Consider the following 21,542-nt stretch of genomic DNA (forward strand, 5'->3'; position numbering starts at 1 on the left):
AATTCCTATCTTCAAAATTTTAGGAAGTATTTCAATGGTAAAAGGAATATGTAGAGTACTCTTACTAAGGAGAAGGCAGTGACTGACAAGACAGGACTTACAAGACCTGGGCATAAGTTAATGTGCTAGGAAAAATTGTTATATGTACTTGTAAAGGCTTGTACAGATTCACTGTATATCACTTTGAGTCATAACTCACCAAAAATAGCAAGATGCTTTGGATGTAAGAATAAAGAAATGGATATAATTGTACCTAAAGTCACTGGTATTGTGATAAACTGTTACATACACCAACCACTTACCCCTTCTAATGCTTCTAATGCAGTGAAGCTAGGCTTTGCTATAATCAAGTGCTGATATCCCATCCATAAAAAATAAACAGCAACCTGAACACAGATCTTGCAGAACACGTCTGGTTTGCGTGATTATTAAACACTCAAACTGAAACGCAGTTTATTTGTAATTTTTGGCATTTCATCTATTTCTTCAGCATGGATAGATGAGGTTGAATTGGCTGAGTCTCTACTCAGTAATCTCTGCTGTTGGAAGAACCTGGGCAGAATAGTAGTAGGGCACTTGTACTTCCACTGCTGACTAAACTTGGCCCTGGGATCTAAATCAAGGAAAAGAAAGTAGCCTTGCTTTGAACAAAGGCATTCTCTTTCTCTACTTGGTTTAGTTTCAGATATATCATTACCAAATGTCAGACATGAGATCGCCCTCCATCCCTGTACTTATAAATTGCAGAGCAGTAGTTAGAAGAATCCCTTAAGGCACAAGAGTTAAGGATGCATGATGTGCATGCTTAAGGTTTCTGAGGCAACATTTACAAACAATAAATGATCTGGTTTTATCTTATTTTCTTTGGGGAATATTTTTTGTGTAATTTGGTTAACGATACAAGGATTATAAGTGTGTGACTATGTGTATATATAAATACATACTCACAGTTATCCCCAGGAGAAATGCAAATTAATTGCTAAAGGTCAACAGTTGCCCTGTTGCTGAGCCAGTAGTAAGAGGCTCCCTGTTGATGAGCTAATGCTTTCTTGGTTACATTCACTTAGATAAGCTAGAGGACTCTTCTAGGACAGAAGAGTCCTCTTGATGTCTGTTGAGGTGCTAACTAACATATCTCGAAGACATGTTTGCTGCTCATATTGTAACTTACTTCTGGAATGCATCATGGTAGTATCCTAGGTGAGCCAAAAAAATGTGTACTATATTCCATATTTCCTCTAAATCCATCTGCACTGTTTGTGTTACTGTCACTAAGAGTCAACAACCTGGGAAATTGAACTTGTGTGTTTTACCCTGGTTCACAGAAAAGAAGGGGTCTGTGGTCCCTTTAAAAGACAGCCAACAGACATGCAGAGACCTCTTTTGTCACTCTCTGGGCTCCCAAGGAAGTTCTTTGGGCAGGTCTCTGGTTAGAAACCTGAGAAGCTGAATTTTGCAATCCAAAACTGTTTCAGAGTTGAGTAACTGGACAAAAATTTAGGCTCCTTGAGGCACAGCATTGGTTCTAATATTACAGAGACATAGCACACTATGCTTAAGAAGGGATAATTATTATCACGTTTGGTTAATTACATTTCCTGTTTATAGTATTGTCCTGGTTCCAGCTAGGACAGGGTTAAGTTTTCCAGTAGACAGGAGGGGGCATGCCTAGGATGATGAGGTTATTCAATACTACTTCACGTCATTCCTAGGATGGGGGAAGGAATTCTCTGAATCACTCTCTATTTTGTATACTTTTGTTGTTAGGATTGTTACTATTTGTTTTCTTATATAATTGCTGTTTCCAGCAATTGTTCTTATTTGATATTTATTTTTTGTGCCTCGAATTCTCCTCTCCAGCTGCCAGATGGGAGAGGGGAGTGAGTAGAGCAGGGCCTGGGTTTTGGTGGGAATACTAAATTGGGGAACACCGTTCATAACCCACAACAGGTACTTAAAGAGTGCAGCTCTATCTACCCTTATCTAAAGAATCTTAATTTCCAATAAATTGCTAGAACCCAAGTGGTCTGGCTCCGTATTCTAGAAAGCAGTAGTGGCTAACCTGCAGTCTGTGAAGGTTCTAAATCGACATGGAAACTCATGGCTGCTCATTTATGAGGTCTTGTATGACTTCACTGATAATTGGTAGCTGATACTACTGGACCATAACTGGGATGTAGGATGCTCTGCACAGACTTGAAGAAGGCTTGCTGTCGCTTCAGTTTAAGGAAATCCTCCCATCTCCACTAATAACTAGTGTACACATGTACTAATTTTATTCATAGACACTCAACATGTACAGCAGATTCTGTCTCAGAGCTGTTATCTCTACAGATTGTTCTGAGTTGGGGCCTGTTTCACTGTCTGAAAAAGGGAGGTGGAGGAAGAGAAATATATTATTTTGAAGCTCTTGTGCCATCAAAAAGCCCTGGCAGTCACTAATCATGGAGCAATGCACTGAGATTTGAGGAAGCATGTCGTAATGCCATTGGTTCTCTGTTTTGGATTTTTTTTTTCCTTAACTTTGTGTAGCCAGTTACACACACTTTTGTATGTTCTGCACTAAATTTCCAGTCATGTTACACTAAGTATATGATACATGGAATTTGATTCAGTTGTATCCCATCACAGGAGTTTAAGAACTGTGCAACTGATCCCTGTGTGTGGAACTTCGTTTGAGTCCTTTCCCTGGGGTGACTTTATGATGCTCATATCCCCATTTGTCTGTTTAGCCCAGAAATAAGTTTTGCACCTTTAAGACTGGTTCTGAGAGCGAAGCAGAGGGAAGATGAAGCTCAGAGGTTTTTTTCAGAAACTGCACTCACTCCTCCACATTCCTCCTCCTGGACTGCATTGTCTGTGGACGGACAGACAGATGGCGCGACAGAGCTCTCCTTTGCTTTTAGTTAGTTTTTAGCTAGCTGAGGTAGAGAAGTTCCCTGGACTGTGTTTTTTGTTTTTCTTTGGACCTGTTTAAACCTGCTCTGGACTGAACACCCAGAGGAGCACCAGCAGCTCACACCTGTGGCCCACCAGGCTGGGCCTGGGCAGAGGCATTTCCTGATCAGAGACTAAGCAAGCCGAGCTGCAACCCATGAAGGGGACTTTTCTGAGTTTGCCACCTCCTTTGGAGTGGCAAGAGGTTTATTTTTTAATACGGCTCATTTATTTTGTGCTGGTGAATACTTTGCCTGCCAAATAATCAGGCTTTTTCCATTTTTCTCCAAGGAAATATTTTCCTGAACTGGTTGGGGGAGGGGCTGCTTGAATCTGCTTTCTAGAAGAAGCCCTTCAGAGGTTTTCTCCCAAATTTGCCCTAAACAAGGACAGTTCTATGAGAGAACTGATTTGAGTTTTGTGAAGAGTAAAAAACAGCAACTGTTTTACTTTTTATTTAGTTCTCTTTCTTACCAGTTTTCTCTGTATCAAATGACACATGACTTCCCTCACTCAGTACCACCAGTCTTGCCTTGAAAGCACCTCTGGAGTTAGTGTTTTTTTTTTTTTTTTCTGGACTACAGTTGTACTAGTATATGTTAAACAAAGCTTCAATTATGCAATTTATTAGAGGCTTTTCTGCAGCCTTCACAATTTTAAACGTGCCAATTTCAGTGTTTCTCACTAGTTTCTTCATAATGCAAGGAAAAAAAAAAAAAGAGGAGCAGTTCCAAGAAACTGGAGAACAGAAAAATGTTTATGCAAATATGTAAAGTACCAGGCTTTTTTTGTTATATCACAGAGTATCAAGTATTGGATTGCATGAATACACATATAGTGCTCATTGTATAATAATGTAAATGAGCCAACCTTAAAACTGCATAGTCCTGATTTTTTACAATTATTTTCAGCATGTTTATATTATCTTGTAGGGGGTAATGTAGGCATATATTTACAAGGGCTTGCCTTGCAAGCTGATAACCTGCAAAAGTGTAATAATTTATTAGGAACATCATAAATCAATACAGGGAGAAAATGCTGTAAATATTGTGCAAGATTCTTGTTCTTGTCCATTTTTTATTAAAGAATCAGAGTACCAATAAGAATCAAATAATTGATTGATTTTTCTGCAACGCACCGTCAGTACAGACTGAAGTTATTCCCAGTTTAGAGATTTTGCATCTTTCTTTTGATTTTGTACCAACTGAACATTTCAGAAGGTTAATGCAGATCGATATTTCATTGCTGCACTTGTAACACGGTCAGGGGTGTGTTTGATAAGTCAGCAGATTTAACATTAGCTTTTTAACCACCACCGATGCCATGTATCATCTGTACCAGTAAGTGAGTGATGGAAAATAGGTGAGGTGGGTTCATTCCTAGAACACGATGTTAAATAAGCTTGAAAATTTCTGAAATGGTGACTTAGTGCCCAAAGCTGACATGCAGGGGCAATTCATAAATCATAGAATGGTATGGGTTGGAAGGAACCTTACAGATACCAGTTCTGTCAACAGTACATGAATGAGATGAATATTACTTGTATGGCACTGCAGCTATAAGGATTTGTTTTGCTGAAAGTGAAAAGAAACAATAAATTCAGTTACCAGAGTGTTGTTGCAAGCCCTCAGCTGGGTAATAATTAGCATTGACTCCATGATTGCAGAAGGCTGATCAATTACCGTACCATACCATACCATACCATACCATACTCATTAAGAAGAAACCTATCACCCTTGCAAACAGTCCAATACAGCTTTGACCAGATTGGTTAATCCAATCCAAACACCATCACTGTTGACCAGTCAAGAAATCACCCTTTGGTAAACAAATCTCCATAACACATTCCGCATGTGCACAACAACAGATGCAACAAGTGAAGAGAAGAATTGTTTCTCATTTTTTTCTCTGAACTTCTCACAGCCTTCCCCAGCACAATGCCTGGGGAAGTTGTGCCTGCTGCTCTCTATGGAGAGAGCTGTGGCTACACCAGAGAACTCTTTTTCTTGTTACAAATAAAAATGTGGTGGTTTTTCATGCTAGAATACAGCTGCTGGATGGACATTTACGAAACACTGTAAATTCTTATGCTACTGTTTATGTTACATTTGGAGATACCTAAAGTTATTTTGCAATCTCTAACACTGAAGTCAGATTACAAATTTATATTATATTGAAAGTGTTCTGAATTTTAGGAGACTTAGTCAAGGGAAACTTGGTATCTATCAAGTGCTCTTGAGGCAAATGTGATCTATATATATATAGATCTCATATGGCATATATATATATAGATATATATCTATATGCCGTATGAGTGGATGTAAACATAGCATATGCCATCACTGTATTTATTTTATGTGCATGAAAGACTACTGTACTGGTTTGTGTTACTGAAGCAAACTAACAACAGGACTGAAACTATTTTTCTGTGCCCTGATTTCTGCATAACTTGCTCTTAATAAGTTCTTGGTTGCTGGTAAGAATAGATGATTAGTTTCATCACAGTAATAACTGACCAAGCAATGCTTCTTCCGATGTAAAAACTTGATTTGTTCACCTGATACATTATTCAGATTTGGTTGCTTCTGTAGAAACGAGTAAGAATAAAGCAGATCAGGGCAAGTGGTAACCCAGTGTGTGAAAGGTATGAATCACTACCATAACTACTCTTACTTCATTCTTTGGAATATGTAAAAGTTTTTGTGATGTCATTAAAGTAGAAGACGAGACTATTTTGATAGCAGGTTAGCATAGCACACAGCTGATTCCTTGACTCGGCAAGTTTGTGTCTGAGATTAATATTTAACATGGTCAGTGGCAACATCTCTAGGCAGGTTCAAAACCACTGAAACTTCTTTAAAACACTGACACAGATTTTCTCCTTCCCTGTCCTTCCCAATTCCTAAGAAAATGTGATGAAGGGAGGGATTCACAATATAGAGGTGATAATTACAGCTGTAAACATATTAGAAGGTATTATTTACCATAGACATACTATAAAAAGTAAAGAACATTTATGCTAGGCTAACACTGTGGTATTAAACCTACACACTGAACTTCCTAGCACTGAGCCTTCACATTGCAGATACTGTGCAAAATATTTTCTTTTCTTTGGCTAGGGTCATATGTAAAATACGTGCATCTGTAAGCTGGTATCTGCATATATGTGCAGCATTGCCTAAGTGCAAGAATTTAAAAACCATGTGTTAGAGTGCTAAATCATGATAGTTTAAATTTTAAAAAATATATTAATTTCTGCCTTCTTTCCTTGGAGGTCAAGTTTTGAAACTTTTGCTTGAAAGCTAGAAGGTGATTGTAATTCTGCTTTTGTTTTGTTGCAGGCACTTTGCCTATTCCCATAATATGAAGCATTGCAAAAAGCAGACTTAGCATTGAACTTTGAAACCCATCTCTGGGATCTCTAGAGATCTCTGTTTCTTGGTGGTCCTTTGTCCTCAATGCAACAGAATTGCAAATATTAGCCACTGTATTGTCTAAATAAGGCAGAGGAAGTGCCTTGTGCTAGAATAGGCTCGCTGTAAATCTAGCCTCTAAGAGTAAAAAAGTGTTTATTATTGCTTATCACTTCTATGAGCTTGTTTCTGGGACAAGCTACAAGGTCACATCATGTTTACATGGGGTCCTAGTCATAAGAGGCATGCTCAAATCCTTTTCTTTGTCACTAGTAACATGCATTCACCTTAAGTGAGCCCTCAGTTACCATCTGAGTGTGGTGTGTTAGCAAATCCAATTCTATTAAAGTTCCTTTTTGCTTCAGTTAATATTTGATTATATATAGATATAGATATAGATATAGATATATGCAAGGAGTGGCCTCAAGTTATGCCCGTTTTAGCTAAATTTCAGGGTCCCTTTGGGGGTGAAATTCTACACCAAAGGAAAGTTATGGAAGTTACTCCTTATGCAAGTGGAAGTAGCTGTGAACCAGCAGGTACAGAGAACAGTGCCACGTGTGCATGTCCTGCAGGTAGTCCAGGTATGGAGCTGCCCTTTCTTGAGCTGCCTCAAGGGAGAGGGTAATTCTTGGTGTGTAAATAGCATAAATATCAGTGTAGTAAAGAACTCTACTTGCATGAACATATGTACACAGGGAATCTACAGCCTTAGGCAGTGTGAAAAACGCCATTCACTTTTGTTAAAAATTTAGAAGTTTTATAGTAATGAAAATAGTAATAAAAGTTAGCACAATAAGAGACAATAAAAAGTAAAGAATTACAGACGTCCATGTGCCTGGCACTCTGCCACAAAGCACACCTTGCTAACAAAGGACTACCCCTTAAAAGCAATAGCCTATTGCATATTCATATATCTCATACATGATTCAAATATTCCTTTCATACTAGGGTGTTTCTGCTTAATTTTAGCTTCCCCCCGCCCCTCATCTTCAAAATCATTCTTCTTGGTTCCTCGAAGTCTGAGCTTTCCTGATAAGGAGGCAATACTTCTTCTCTTGGGCTCTTGGTGTCTGTTGCTGTTATCTCTGTCCAGTTAGGATAATGTGAAAAATTTCTTGATTATCTTTTCCATTCCTTGAGCTAGTTACAAAAAGTATCTTACATCACATAGTTTCTATTTTAATATTATGCTATAGCCTAAAAACTATATTTACCACACTACTTAAAAGAGATTAATGCAGCATAACTTTTCAACCTAACACATATAGTATTCATTATAATATTTGCGAAGAGCCAGTATTGTAATATGTTTCTATAACAAGCAGCATCTAAGCTGTGATTTTAGGGATCATCTTTGCATCTGTGATGCTGTGCTGAGAAACTAACAGGTGCAAACCTCTCGGTTTTGGCTTCTTTACTGTGGCCGCTTTGCACGTGGCTGCTTATGGGTGTTAGCCTCACTCCTCTGCCGGCAGCCACGCCAAGCCGTCCGGGAGAGAGGTAAATGCTCTTGTTCCAGGAGCTGCAGCTTCCAGCCTTGCACTTAAGCTCAAAGCCGCTGGGATACAGGGAGGAAAGCCAAGCCATGCAGGGCCCTAGGGGTGGCGGCACTCTCCCGGCCTGGAGATCCCCCACCCCCCTCCCGAGCAGATCAGCCTCCCGAACGGGGCGGTCGGGCTGCCGCAGGGAGATGGCGCCAGGTAGCAGGCCAGAGGAGGGGGCTGGTGTCGCCGCTTCAGGGTGAGGGGCAGCAAGGCACGGCTAGGCTGCCCCGTAGCCCCCCGCCCCAAGCCGGGAGTAGTGCCATGCGCCTCTTCCCCGCCTCCTCTTCGGCCTTGATCGAGACGCTGGACGCTCCCCACGGCGGGAGGGAGCAGAGGAAATAAAAACAAGTGTGTGCCGCGCTGGGGGAGGGGGATCCCTGCTCCCGCTCCGCGGCCGAGCCGCCTTGTCCTGTCCCGGAGCCAGGAAAACGAGGTAAACTTTGTCGGCCGTCGTGATCCACGGGAATGGGAACGCGCCGGCCGGTGCGGCGGCGCGGGGCTTTGTTCCTGGTGGGACGGAGGAGATTCGGCGGCCGGGAAGGGAGGGAGGGACGGAGGCCCTCCTGCGCGCCGCGGGGACTGAGGAGATGCGGGGCCCCCACAGTCGCCGCCACCGGGTGCCCGGGCTCCGCGCTCGCCCCGGAGCGTGTTAGGGCGGGAAGGGCGCATTCCCGGTGGTGGGGCCGGGCGTGGGTTCGGGCAGTCGAGAGGGATTGGGAGCTCCGTCCACTGGGACAGTGTTTGGGAGTTCATGTTAGCAAGAGGGCAGAGATGGTGGAGCGGTGCCGCAGGGAAGGCAGGATGGCGGCGGGGCTGAGGGCCGTACCGTCCGCAGGCAGGCTCCGGCCGAGGGCGCGGGAAGGCGCTACCGTATCTTTGTAGTCACGCTAGCTCTCTGTCCATGTTGGACAGCTTAGTGGACGGGTACTCGCTTCTCTCTTCGAAAGTTACTAAAAACCTGTGGGTTTGTCAGGCAGGGAGACGGCCGGTCTGGGGCAGCGGGGAGCCTCCCCCCGCTAGCTCGTCGTCCACAGACAGCCTTGCTGAGGCTGTCCTGGGCCTCAGCGCGTCTGCTGGTCTGTGTGATAAATGGTGATGGTTTTGGTACCCATCCAGATCTCTCCCAGCATTTCTGAACTGTTGGCAGTGTCTTGCCGTCACTGGCTAAAACTTCCAGCTGCTTGAAACTTTCTGATCACTTTCTTAGATAAATGATCCTTACTGAGGATCGATATTGAGAAGCTTTGTATGTCTTCTCACAAACGTCCGGGTCTTGAACGGCTTTTGGGATTGGTGCTGGCCAGTAGTGCAGTGTAGGTGGCTCAGGCTCCACAGTTGTGATCCTCCATGTCGGGTGGTCTCCTGAATGTTAAGGAGTTGCACCTTAACCAAGAGTCGCATTTCCAAGTCTAGGATTAGGTGAGCAGGTGAGAACTACAGTATTTTCTGTAACTTGAATTTTTTATTTTAGAATACTGCTTATATGTTTAACAGAGTTTTGGGGTTTTTTTTTTGTTTGTTTGTTTTTTTTTTTTTAGATGCTGAGAAGTGCCTGGTGGTAGTCATTACATTTGTAATTGCAGTGTTTACTTTCTGCGAGGTATGAAATGAAACAGTAGTGAAAGCTGTATGGGCTTTGGGACTCTTTTATGTGATATTTGATAGGAAATTTCTGTATGCTGCTCAGCTTCGACTGATTACAAATGTCTTAGACTGGCTGATTTTTAAAAGAAACAACTACAGCTAGTCTAGGCTAAGCAGGACTTTCGCTTAAACAAAATGAGATTTTTGATGAGGTTGAAGCTGTGAAAGAGAACCTCAGAAAGTAGTGACCCTGTTGAAACCTAGGTTCTAGTGAACCTCGAAGAGGTTGAAAGTAGTGAGTTTTTCTTCCTACATAGACAGAATTGGCTTTTTTTGGTGCAATTAAATCAATTACTTCTAATAACTCATGTTTATTGGGAGTTTTAATTAGTCAAGAAATTTGTTGAAAGTACATGTGCTCATGAATCAGTGGTGCATTACCAAGAGTTTTCTATTAATTAAGTTAAAACATTCTATTTCAGCTTAGATTGTGCATGTGCCCCAGGGAATTATTATTTAGAGAAGGCAGTGGCCACAAGTAGTTTAATCTGTGTTCCTTGCAATCTCTGATTTAATCCAAAGTACCTTTCTGCAAGTCACACTTTGTTTTACTAAAACAGTTGTGATATTTTTGAATATCATCACCATTGGCATTACCTTCTTTGGTCTGCTCTTGTTTTTTGGTCATTCAAAAATATTTCTATCTCAAACACAGAACCCACAACAGGGATCTTTTTCTTTCTCTCTCTGGGCTGCTTGCAGGGAGGCATGTTAGTCCATTCCTCAGGGTTATCTGCCTCTTTGACTATAACCTCTGTAGGTAGCAGATCAGAAGATACCACTGAGATGGAATATAATCATGCAGAATTTGGAAAAATACAATAATTTCTTTTGCATTAGAAAAAGTTGATGGGGAGTCTCCGAATCTCTTTTGTCTGACTTCCCTTCTCTGGAAGTGACCATAATGACAGAGAATGAGTTGGTATTTTTGAGAGCTGGGTGGCACTTATTTGGATAAAACCATGTTAGTATAATTATCTACATGTCTCCTAAATATACAAAAAGAGAGATATGATAACTCAGAGTAGTTCTGAAATTGCATAACAGGTATAATGAAGGAGAACCAATATAAGGAAATTCTTTTAGAAGTCAGTAAAAATGCTATAGAAACTTAATAATTGGTTAGCATTTAATTTTGGGGCTTACAGTTCCATATTATTCCTGGTGAGAATTTCTAGTGGTGCTTTTCTGGCTGCCAGTTCAAGAATGGGATTATTAACTCATTTGCATTTTGGAAGTATCTTGGCTCAAATACAGGACTGAAAGTAACTGGAAATTACCATGTCCTAATGAGAGTCTATGTATCAGCTACACACTTGACCTATTGCTGAAGTGTCTTTTGGAAAATACCTCTTGATGGAGACTCTCCAGCTGTGAAGGAAAATGTGTGATAGGTGAGGTGGGAGACAGGGAGTGAAAAATTCACTTTTTTTTTTCTATTCTTTTTTTGAATTTTGCTTTGGCTGGGCTGGGTTTTAGATATTTTGTTTCTCCTGGTCTTAGTACCTTTGTGGGTGGAAGGTGAGAAGCAAACCACGGGACTGGATACCCTCTCTAAAAGTTAAGTTTGGTTTCTGCTTAGTTATTTCTTACACAGCCGGCCTGTAACAGGGATTTGTAGGTAAGTATTTGCAGGTGTTTGGCAGCAAATTATTTTGGTGAGGGGTAGGGAAAGCAAGCATCTGGGAAATGTCAAAGCTATTAAAGGTTTTGGCAGGCCAGCGTCCCCAAAGCCTGCCATTTGATGATGAATAAAAACTGAGTTCCAGAGAAACAGCCTGCAATCTGATGTTTTACAACTAGGGATAGAGCGGGCTGCTGTTTCTTATAAAAGATGTACAATATCAGCAGTTTGTTAAAAATTACATTTCAATTGCCAGCACGACAGGAAAGTCCACCAGGTAAACAAAACCTAGCATGTTTTCAGAAAATCAGATGTTCCCAGAAGTACACAATACCCACAAAGATATTCCTTATAGGTACTATTTCCAGGACACTGACTGTTTAGAAAAGTATGCTGTAACAAGTCACTATTACCCTGAGGTATGTCTGAGGTTTTATTACGTTTATGGTAGTGTGAGGGAGTCTGCAGTGATAATGGTAATGCACTTAATGTGTGTTAGTGCCCCCTCACCCTTTTTTCCCACTTTATTTGGTAGTCTTCTGTATTGATGTATTTCACAATGTAACTGTGCTTTTAAAGTTGCTTTTTTCACAGCTTAAGAATATAACTGGATTTGCATACTCAGGACTTGATAATTTCTGGAAAAGAGTATAGCTTTTCTGTGCTTGATATATTAAGGCAGAATTTTCATAGTCTGCAAGGGTCTGTTGTAGCGATCTGCCAGTGACAGGAAATTAACATTGCCTTGCTTCACAGGGATTAGGTGTCCAACTTTCTTTTTTCTTTTGCTCCTCACTCTCTCATCTTGCCTACCCACCGTGCTACTGTCTAATTACCCTGCAGGTACAGACCTGTGTGATAACAGAATTGAGATAATGAATTGCTTGAGGCATAAGGTGGCAGATTGATATGCAGTAGTCTAACGGACAGATGTGTTAATGCAGCCTGCTTTCAGTGTACATCCACTAAAAAGGACCTGAGGAAATTAAGTAGCCTCAGAGACAGAGGAAGGGAAGATGCCATTATATCTTTGTAGTCCCGTGGGCTGCACAGACACTCTCTTAGCTTTGGAGATGGCAGAAAGAGGATGTGAACCCATTTAAGAATGTATTTATTTGTGATTTGGGGAATAAGAAAAAGAATGGTGGTGTTTGGAGAACAGTCTATTAGATTTTATATGTTCAGGAGAAACCACTAGAACTTAGCTTTTTAACTTTTGGTCTTGCATTAATTTACTGAAAAGACAAAACTTTGGTGGTGATATCTTTTAAGCCTTAACCAAGAAACAAACAAACAAACAAAAAGCAGAGTAGATGGCATCTTTTTTCCTCCCAACTTGTTCAAATCTGTATACTTGCAGATGAAGTGAAAAGATGATTGTAGACATGTGATTTTACTTTCAATTAAAATGCTGTATTATGGTTCTTCTTGAAGAATAATTTTAGTTAGGGAAATTGTGGAATCCTGTGATGTGAGTTTGAGCACTTTTCAATACAAGGAAGAATGTATGTTAGACCATATGTAAAATTTTCAATGTACCATACTAGCTTGTGTACCTTGCATACAGTTTCTCAGACTCAATGCTTTGTAAGCACATTATCATTGATCAGTAGAAGAACTGTATTTAGAGCTGTCTTTTTAGTTGAAGTAAAATGGGTGGCCTTCTTTCTTCCATAGGTCTTTCTGTACTTGTTCTTTTTTTGCAGCTAGTACTACTAAAATTCTTTTGAGGAGATAAGGTAAAAAGAAATTGCTAGTATCTAATTTGATGAGGGATATTTATATTTGTGTAATATTGCCTTGTTGGATACCAGGCTCTCTGCTTAAATGTGTTGTCTATAAGTGTTTCTTTGTGCCATATAAAGCATGTTGCACCTTTTACCTTTTGGCAGACAAAAATGTCAGGTTTTTGCAAGGCTTCTTGGTTGCCAAAATAGGACATTTTTATGTCCTAATCATCTTTATTCATCTCAGTTAGTGCATTTTGGGGCCTTTTTTTGTGCACTCAGGTTTCCATATGTCTTGGTTTAGTGATTCAGCAACTTGCTGCAGTTGAAAGTGACCCAGAGAACACTCTGATCTGGCTTGCCACCTGTTCTCTGGAGGGGGTGAGGATGGCCCAGAGATTTGTGTTCTGCATTCTGCACCTTCTTTCGTGCTGCTGGTCAGTGTCAGGATGCTGCTGTTGCTTCTTGTCCTTGCATAAGTGTTGAGATAAGGCACGAAATGATGACACAGACACTGCTGCTCTCGAGGGGAACAAAAAAAAAGGGGACCTTTATTTTCTGACTCCAACATTTATAGTTTTCCAAAGGTGACAGTGGATTGCAGGGTGACAGAGCCACCTCTCCAATGCCACTGGACAGACCAAGGGTCCATCAATTCTCTCCACCTCCATGAAAGAATGCAAAACATAGGTTATTTACAGAATTGTGTGTGAGAAAGTTTGTTGAAAGAATATAAACATCAGAAGGCTTTACAAAGTTTTACAAAATCAGGGCGACATCTCACCCTTTTCTGTCTAAAAAAGAAAAAACGAAAAAGAAAATGAACAATGTGAAAAACAAACGTGAACAATGTTCAGTGTCCATTTGCGGAGGAGTCATCAGAGCGATCACTCGCGTCGTCTGCATCCGAGTCATCACTCGATGAGTCACCCGCTTGATGCCTTTCAGGTTGGTCACGGTCTCCATGTTGCCCGTCGGCCGGATTCTGTCTCTGCGGTCGCAGGTCAGGGCGAACACACTTCGAAGGTACCCAGCGTACCCCAGTATCTGTGGATACACAAGCATACCCGCGCCCCGAAGCGATAAGGTCATAGGGACCTTCCCACTGTTTGGTGACTAAATTCCGCACCTGAACCTTCGCTCGAGGCTGAAGTGCCTCATCCGCAGCCTGCAACGAGAGATGATGGTTCAAAATGACAGGATTATTTGAGTTCTGCGGCACAGTGAGATGATTGATTGTGTACAAAGCTTTTGCCAACCGACTGTGCGGGGTTTCACCCTGCATTCCCCGTTTTTGTTTTTGAAGAACCCGCTTCAGAGTACCATGAGCGCGTTCTACAATAGCTTGACCGGTTGGAGAATGAGGGATACCAAACTTGTGTGAGACACCCCACAACTGCAGGAACTGCCGCACCTTCTGTGATGCGTAAGCAGGACCATTGTCGGTCTTCACAGCAGAAGGTATGCCCAGAACGGCAAAGGCCTGCCTCCAGTGGGCAATGACATCACGGGCCTTTTCTCCAGTGTGAGCAGAAGCCCACATCGCAGAGGAGAACGTGTCCACCGTGACATGCACATACTTGAGCCGGCCAAACTCGGCAATCTGGGTGACATCGGTCTGCCAAAGCTCCAAGGCCCTAAGGCCTCTGGGGTTTACCCCTGCCGGCAAAGGCGGAGCAAGCGCGTGGCAGTCGTCACACGACTCAACAATGTCACGAGCCTCAGTTGGCGTCAGCTGAAACTGCTTCTGCAGGGTATGTGCGTTTTGGTGGAAAAACCCATGTGATGCCTTGGCCTGCGCGAGTGTATCAGGCTGAGGTGCCACCCACGCTGGGTTAGCCAACTTGTCAGCCCTCGCGTTACCTTCCACTATAAAGCCTGGCAAAGAGGTGTGACTCCTCACATGCAGAACATAGAAGGGATGAACCCGAGCCTGAATGGCACGCCACAAGGTCTTCAGCAAATGAAACAAGGCAGGATTACTGACCTCCTTCAAAACCGAATGACCCAATCGCTGCGCGATGTCGGCCACATAGGCGGAATCCGTGACCAAGTTGAAAGGCTCCTGGGAAAATTTCTCAAATGCCATGACAGCAGCCCTCAGTTCAACCAATTGGGCTGATCCATCCTCATGACCTTCCAAAACCTGCCACTCAGATCCATCCTTCCAGGTAACAATGGCCTTTCCGGTCCTCCCGGAACCGTCAGTGAAGACGGTGGGTCCTTGCACGGGTTCCTGACTATTTTTGGGCCGCAAAGACATTCGTGTGAATTTCGCCACATGCAACAGCTTATGGCTGGGCAGATGATAAGTGATCTGCCCTGAAAAGTTTTCCAGAGCACTCTGCAGGGACACACTGTTTGCAAAGCTCCAGTCAAAATCCTCCCGTTGCACCGGGAGTACAATCTTTGCGGGATCCGCACCCATCAATTGCAAACACCGTTGCCGGCATTTGATTATCAAGCGAGCGATTAGCTCAAACAATGCAGTTGCCGTCTTCTGCGGCTGATGGGGCAGGAAAACCCATTCCAAGATGTGCAAGGAATCGGACCATTTGTCACTCCACTGGCCAATGATACCTGTGGGATGCGAATCTGGAGTGGTGATGAACACAGTGACATCAACGGAGGGATCAATGCGATGAACTTGGCAAGCCGAAACAGCTTGCTGAACCACCTCCAGCGCCTTTTGCGCCTCAGGGGTCAATGTGCGAGGTGACTTTAGATCATTGTCTCCTTTCAACAAATCATACAGCGGAGACAGCTGTGCATCGGTCAGTCCCAAATATGGACGCAACCAAGTGATGACACCTACCAATTTCTGAGCATCATTCAGTGTCTTCACAGAATGCACAAATTGCACCTCTTGGTGACAAATTGTCTGTTCCAGAATTTTGACCCCCAAATACTTCCAAGGTGGTTGTTGTTGAACCTTTTCTGGAGCCACTTGCAGCCCATGAGCATGCAAAGCATCCAGCAACCGAGGCTGAATCCTCAGCAGCTCATCCTGGGTGGACGCAGCCACCAAAATGTCGTCCATATAATGATACAGACGTGCATCAGGAAACTGCTTGCGAACTCCAGACAAGGCCTGGGCCACATACCATTGGCATATGGCTGGGGAATTGCGCATGCCCTGGGGCAGCGTCCTCCATTGATATCTCTGTGCCGGCTCAGCGTTGTTAATTGCTGGCACCGTGAAGGCAAATTTCGGCCTGTCATTGGGATGCAAAGGAATTGTAAAGAAACAATCCTTCAGATCCACAATGAGGATCGGCCAGTCCGCGGGAAGCATGGTAGGCGATGGCATGCCCACCTGCAATGTTCCCATGCCTTCCATCACGGCATTGACCTTTCGGAGGTCTTGCAACAACCTCCATTTCCCAGATTTCTTTTTGATGCAGAAGACAGGAGTGTTCCAGGGACTGGTAGAAGGCTCCAGATGACCCTGGTCCAACTGCTCCTGCACCAGATTTCGAAGGGCGACCAATTTTTCATGAGGGAGGGGCCACTGGTTCTCCCAAACAGGTTTGTCTACCAGCCACCGTATAGGAGGCGTAGAACAGTCTGCGCCCTTCGTCGCAGTGGCCCCCATCAAAAACCCGTCCCGATGCGCACCCCCCAGGCGGACAGAACATCCCTCCCCCAGAGGTTAGCAGGGGTAGAGGTAACATGAGGCCTAACCCAGGCCGTCTGTCCCTCCGGGTTTGCGACCAGCACGGGCCGCTGGCTCACGAAACATTGCGCCGTCCCTCCCAGTCCTGTGACAGGCGTCTCCACCGGATCCAGGGGCCACTCCGGGGGCCAGGCAGCAAGGGAGAGAATCGTGACATCAGCCCCACTGTCAAGAAGTCCGCGGAGGCGGATGTCCGACGGCGTCGCACCAGGGTTGGACAGGGTGCACAGCATCTCGGGACGGTCCTTGGACAGGACGGTGGTCCAGTGAACTTGAGGCGACCCAGTGGATCCAAAGCCGCCCACACCACGTGACCGGTCAGCCGTCCTGCGAACAGAGGACTTAAAAGGCACAAGTTGAGCAATGCGCGTCCCTTTTGGGATTGTGACGGGGGGGTGGGTGTGGAAACCATGGCACAAATCTGCCCTGTGAAGTCTGCATCAATGAGCCCCAGGTGCACAATGATGCCCTGAATGGTGGCGCTAGACCTCCCCATCAGGAGAGCACTCATGCCTCCACCCAAGGGACCAAAAGCATCCAGGGGAATCTTGTGTATCCGACAAGATTCTAAGACAACAGTTGCTGCGGTGCAGACATCCACACCTGCTGATCCGCGGGTGCTGGCCGCAAGCCGGCAGAGCAGACCTCCATCGGCTCCGGGGTCTGGAGAGAGACTTGTGTCGGAGCGCATCTCTCCGGGGCGCTCCGCTTCCAGTTTCCCGAACCCGGCAAAGCCTGGCCATTAACATGAGCCGTCGCCTTGCAAGCATTGGACATGTGACCAGGCCGTCCACACCGACCACATAAAAACATGGGATATTTGGCCTTCTGCGCCTTCTTCCCCCGCTTCTTGCCATTCCGCGCATTCCCCTGCTGCGGCCACTGGCTCTGCGGCGCCGCCCAGACTGGCTGCACAGCAGTAGCCACGGCACCCAACTTTGGCCTCACAAGGTTGAAATTCGAACAGGCCTCTGCTATGTCTGCGATAGTAGCAGTCGCAGGCAGAGCCGCTATGACCCTCCTACAAGCCTCATTGCTGTTAAGTTTTAACATGTTCGAAAGGAGGCGATCCCTTGTCATAGCATCAGACACCTGCCTCTCCAGAGCTGCAGACAGCCGCGTTGCATAGTCCATGAACGGCTCATCAGCCCTTTGGCGAATGGTCTCATACGGCGCCTGCGGAGCAGCCACCTCCACAGCCTGAATCAGTGCCGCCACGCCCAGCTCGTGGGCCTGTTGAAGCACAAGAGGATCATAGCCAACCTGCCCCTGAACATCACTAAAATGCCCCGTGCCCAACAGCATGTCAGCGACAACCGCACGCCGGGGGTCCTGCGCCCCCAGCGCAGCATTCTGCTGCACCGCTTCAGCTGCCAGGCGAGTCCACTTGGCGTCAAAAACCACAAATTGCACAGGGTTAAAAAGAGCATGGCCCAGCTTGCGGATGTCGTGAGGTGTCAGCACGTCCGCGGTAATTCTCCGGAGAATGTGCATAACTTCCACAGACCCCAGACCATGCTTAGCAACCGCATCGCAAAGTTCCTGCTCTACCTTAAACAAAATAGGTTGATGGGTGTTGTGAGCAACACCCCTGATCACAGGGAAGGCCTGGAGACCCTCTGACGAAGTTGCAGCACCTGCCACAACCTGTCCTGTGGGCATCACAGGGACAAAAGCAGATGCTGGGCTGGGAGCCAGCCTGACAGCGCCAGGCCCTGCATCTCCTGCAGCATCAGCAGAGCCAGATGAGACTCCCCCTTGATCCCGCAGCTGCCGTGGGGATGCAGGATCACACATCTCGTCAGTCTTAGCTTTAACTTCCTGCCAGAAACGGTTAGGTTCCTTCGGACGCACCGTCACCTGACATGAAGGCAGCGTCCACAAAGCCAACGAGGAGTGACCCTGGCCCCGAGGAGTCACTGGCTTCCTGCCGGCAGCGTCGGTAGACGCGCTGAATCGAAACACCTCAGCGCCCTGCCGCGCCGCAGCCCCGGCAGAGGGCTCCGCGGGGGGGGCAGGCGCGGGCACCAGCACGGATCGTGAAACCGGTGTGGGGCCCCCCTGCCCCGACACGGGGGCGGGGCCGGGTGCCGAGAGGGGCACGGCCCATGGAGTCACGTCAGAGCGGGCCGGCACAAGGGGGGGCGGGCAAAGCCCTGATGAGCGCCGGACCCGTGCCACGAGAGGCGGCAGCCGGTACCACCTCCGCTGGGCGGGGCGGGGCGGGCTGCCCGGCCGCGGGGGCCGGGCCACCTGGAGGAGCGACGGACAGCCCGCCCTGGGCTGCGGCCACGGACTGTGCTTGCCCAGGGACGGGAGAAAAACCGCCTCCCCCTCCGAGAAGCTGGACCCAGGGGGAGGCGAAGTCCCCCCCACCGCAGCCAGGGGGTACCTGGTGGAGACACCACAGTGCGGACACAGAGTCGTCACGGAATCAGAGTCAAACAGAGGCGGTAGCAGGGCCCGTGACTGCCCGCCGTCCCCAAGCGCCGGGAAGGCACACAGGGAGGGAGGGTCCCCCCCCGTCCCGCCGGCTGGGCGGGGCGAGGGCGGCCCCCCGGCTCCACCGAGCCCCCAGATGCCCGCGGGGCACCCCCCGCCGGGCTCGGGACCAGCTGGCCAGGAGCCCAATCCACCCCGGGGGAAAAGACATCGCCCTCCGAGGCGGAGCTGCCCCCCAGCTCTCCCTCTCGGGGTGGGGGGGAGGGTCCTGCGTCATACAGAAAATCAGACTCCCCCTCCTCCACATCTGAGACAGAAGGGGCCCCTAGGGAACCCCGAGAGCTATAACGAGGAGACCCCCGCCAAACGTTACTCAACTTTTGCCAGTGCACCATCAGCGACCTCACATCCACCGAACAATCGTCAAGGAGAGCAACCATGAGGCGATCCCCCACGTGAGACCACGCCTCCCTAGAGATTGCCTCCAAAGGGTCCGAAAAAAACCCTTGCTCTCTGGCCCACAGAAACAGACTCTCAAATTCACTCCAGGAAAGAGAAACTCCCCTCCGGTCGAGGAGAACTTTCCAGAGATCTGAAAGAACAGAATCATCCGAGGAACTCACAGAGGCTGCCATCTCTCACAAGAGCAGCAGGCAACGCCAGGCAAACAAGGGGTGGGGGGAAAGGATTCAACCTCACCCAGCAAGGCCACACGACACTCGAGGTCTCAAATTCACATGAAGGGGTTCACCAGATGTTGAGATAAGGCACGAAATGATGACACAGACACTGCTGCTCTCGAGGGGAACAAAAAAAAAGGGGACCTTTATTTTCTGACTCCAACATTTATAGTTTTCCAAAGGTGAAAGTGGATTGGAGGGTGACAGTGCCACCTCTCCAATGCCACTGGACAGACCAAGGGTCCATCAATTCTCTCCACCTCCATGAAAGAATGCAAAACATAGGTTATTTACAGAATTGTGTGTGAGAAAGTTTGTTGAAAGAATATAAACATCAGAAGGCTTTACAAAGTTTTACAAAATCAGGGCGACACATAAGTGGGTACGTCCTCCTTTACAGTCCTCTGGCAGCAGTAGTGTCAGTAGCTCCATCCTTTGGTATACTGAGGTTTTTTCCTGTTTCAGGGCTGTGGCTGTATTTGTAGTGGTTAGCAGGGATAGCTTGCTGCTGTTAGATAAGATGGTAGTTTAGCAACATAGGGGGAATTGAGGGCAGCCCACTGTGAAGAAGGGGGATGAAATTGGTGTTGGAATCTGAGACTAGGCCATTGTGGCAAATAATCCATTATTCAGGGAGCCAAGAAAAGACGGATACCACAGCACTGTGTTTGGGGTGCTCATGTGCAATCTGGAAGATAAGGTGAGAAGGAGCTTGAAGGTGAGCCTTCCACATCAGAGGACACTCTGCTGGTTTAGAGGTCTTCCAGTATGCCTCTCAGTATGCTGTACATGCAGATTATCCCCTTCCTGCTTCAGTACTTTATTATGAAGAGCAATTTCTCTAACAGGAGAGACTGAGATGTGCTCAGGTCAGGCATTCCTGACTGTTTCATACCAACCACAAGCTAGTGGTTTACTCCATTAGAAGTTTCTTCCAGCGCTAGATGGTTTGGAATGCCTAGCTTTAGCAGTGTTAGATTCTGTACCACATTGTGAGCATCCTTGTCTTCTGCCTCTCATGAAGCTAGTGAAGTAGGAGGCCTGATCTGTGTTCCACAACCTGGTATAACTTTTACCCTAATTGTAAATGAGTTAGTCTTGGAAATACAGCTTTTGTGCATGCAAGCTTTTGATGAATGGATGATAGTGGCTTGTTACAGTCTGCATCCTGGAAATAGTAGCTATAAAGAATATCTTTGTGGGTATTGTGTACTTCTGGGAACATCTTATTTTCTGAAAACATGTGCTAGGTTTTGTTTACCTGGTGGACTTTCCTGTCATGTTGGCAATTGAAGTGTAATTTTAAACAAATTGCTGGTATTGTATGTCTGCCAGGTTACAGGTGATTTGCTGTTTTTAAAATTATTATATATACATGAAGAAACTTTAGCTTCCTGGATTTTGGTAACAAACTGTTCCCTCTGGCTTTGATGAATGTGTTGTTACCTGACTGTAGCTAATAAACACGTAGACTGTTGTAGTGGTGAAGAAAAGCGAACCTAGATCTATGGTTTAATTAATTGCCGTTGATTTTAGTATGTAATCAGTTTAATTTGTGCTTGAAAAACCTCTTAAAACTTTTCCTTTAAGAACATAAAATATTCCGCTAAGTTAGAAATAAGTAATTCCTGAGGCATGTAATCTTGTTTTGCAGTCATTCAATTATTTTTGCAATTATCAGCCACACTCAGTCTTTAGGACTTCTTTTATTTTCAGTTGAGATGGATTTGATTTGGAAGATGAAAAGTCAAGTACAACCTATGTCTGCAGGTTCTGGGAAACCTGGCATTTCCAGTGGCAAATTCAATAGGTTAGGGTGTTTAGGATCAAACTCTGGAGGAAAATGCAGGGC

At 45.6% G+C, this 21,542-nt stretch overlaps 1 protein-coding gene across 19 annotated transcripts in view; it reads left to right on the forward strand.

Annotated features, from left to right (window-relative positions):
* TNS3 (tensin 3) overlaps positions 1-21,542 on the forward strand; it is a 215,213-nt gene that overhangs the window by 3,687 nt on the left and 189,984 nt on the right. For 10 of the 19 annotated variants that reach the window (XM_050970781.1, XM_050970792.1, XM_050970788.1 and 7 more), the window contains exon 1: positions 7,879-8,330. The exons of 2 other annotated variants lie outside the window; for them this stretch is intronic. The gene's annotated coding sequence lies outside the window, so the exon portion shown is untranslated. Of the gene's footprint in view, positions 1-7,874; positions 8,331-9,308; positions 9,325-21,542 lie in introns of those variants that run through there. 7 more of the 19 variants (XM_050970787.1, XM_050970786.1, XM_050970793.1 and 4 more) reach the window with 5 other exon arrangements.

Source organism: Serinus canaria, chromosome 2 (assembly GCF_022539315.1).
Source record: "Serinus canaria isolate serCan28SL12 chromosome 2, serCan2020, whole genome shotgun sequence".
NCBI classification, from domain to species: domain Eukaryota; kingdom Metazoa; phylum Chordata; class Aves; order Passeriformes; family Fringillidae; genus Serinus; species Serinus canaria.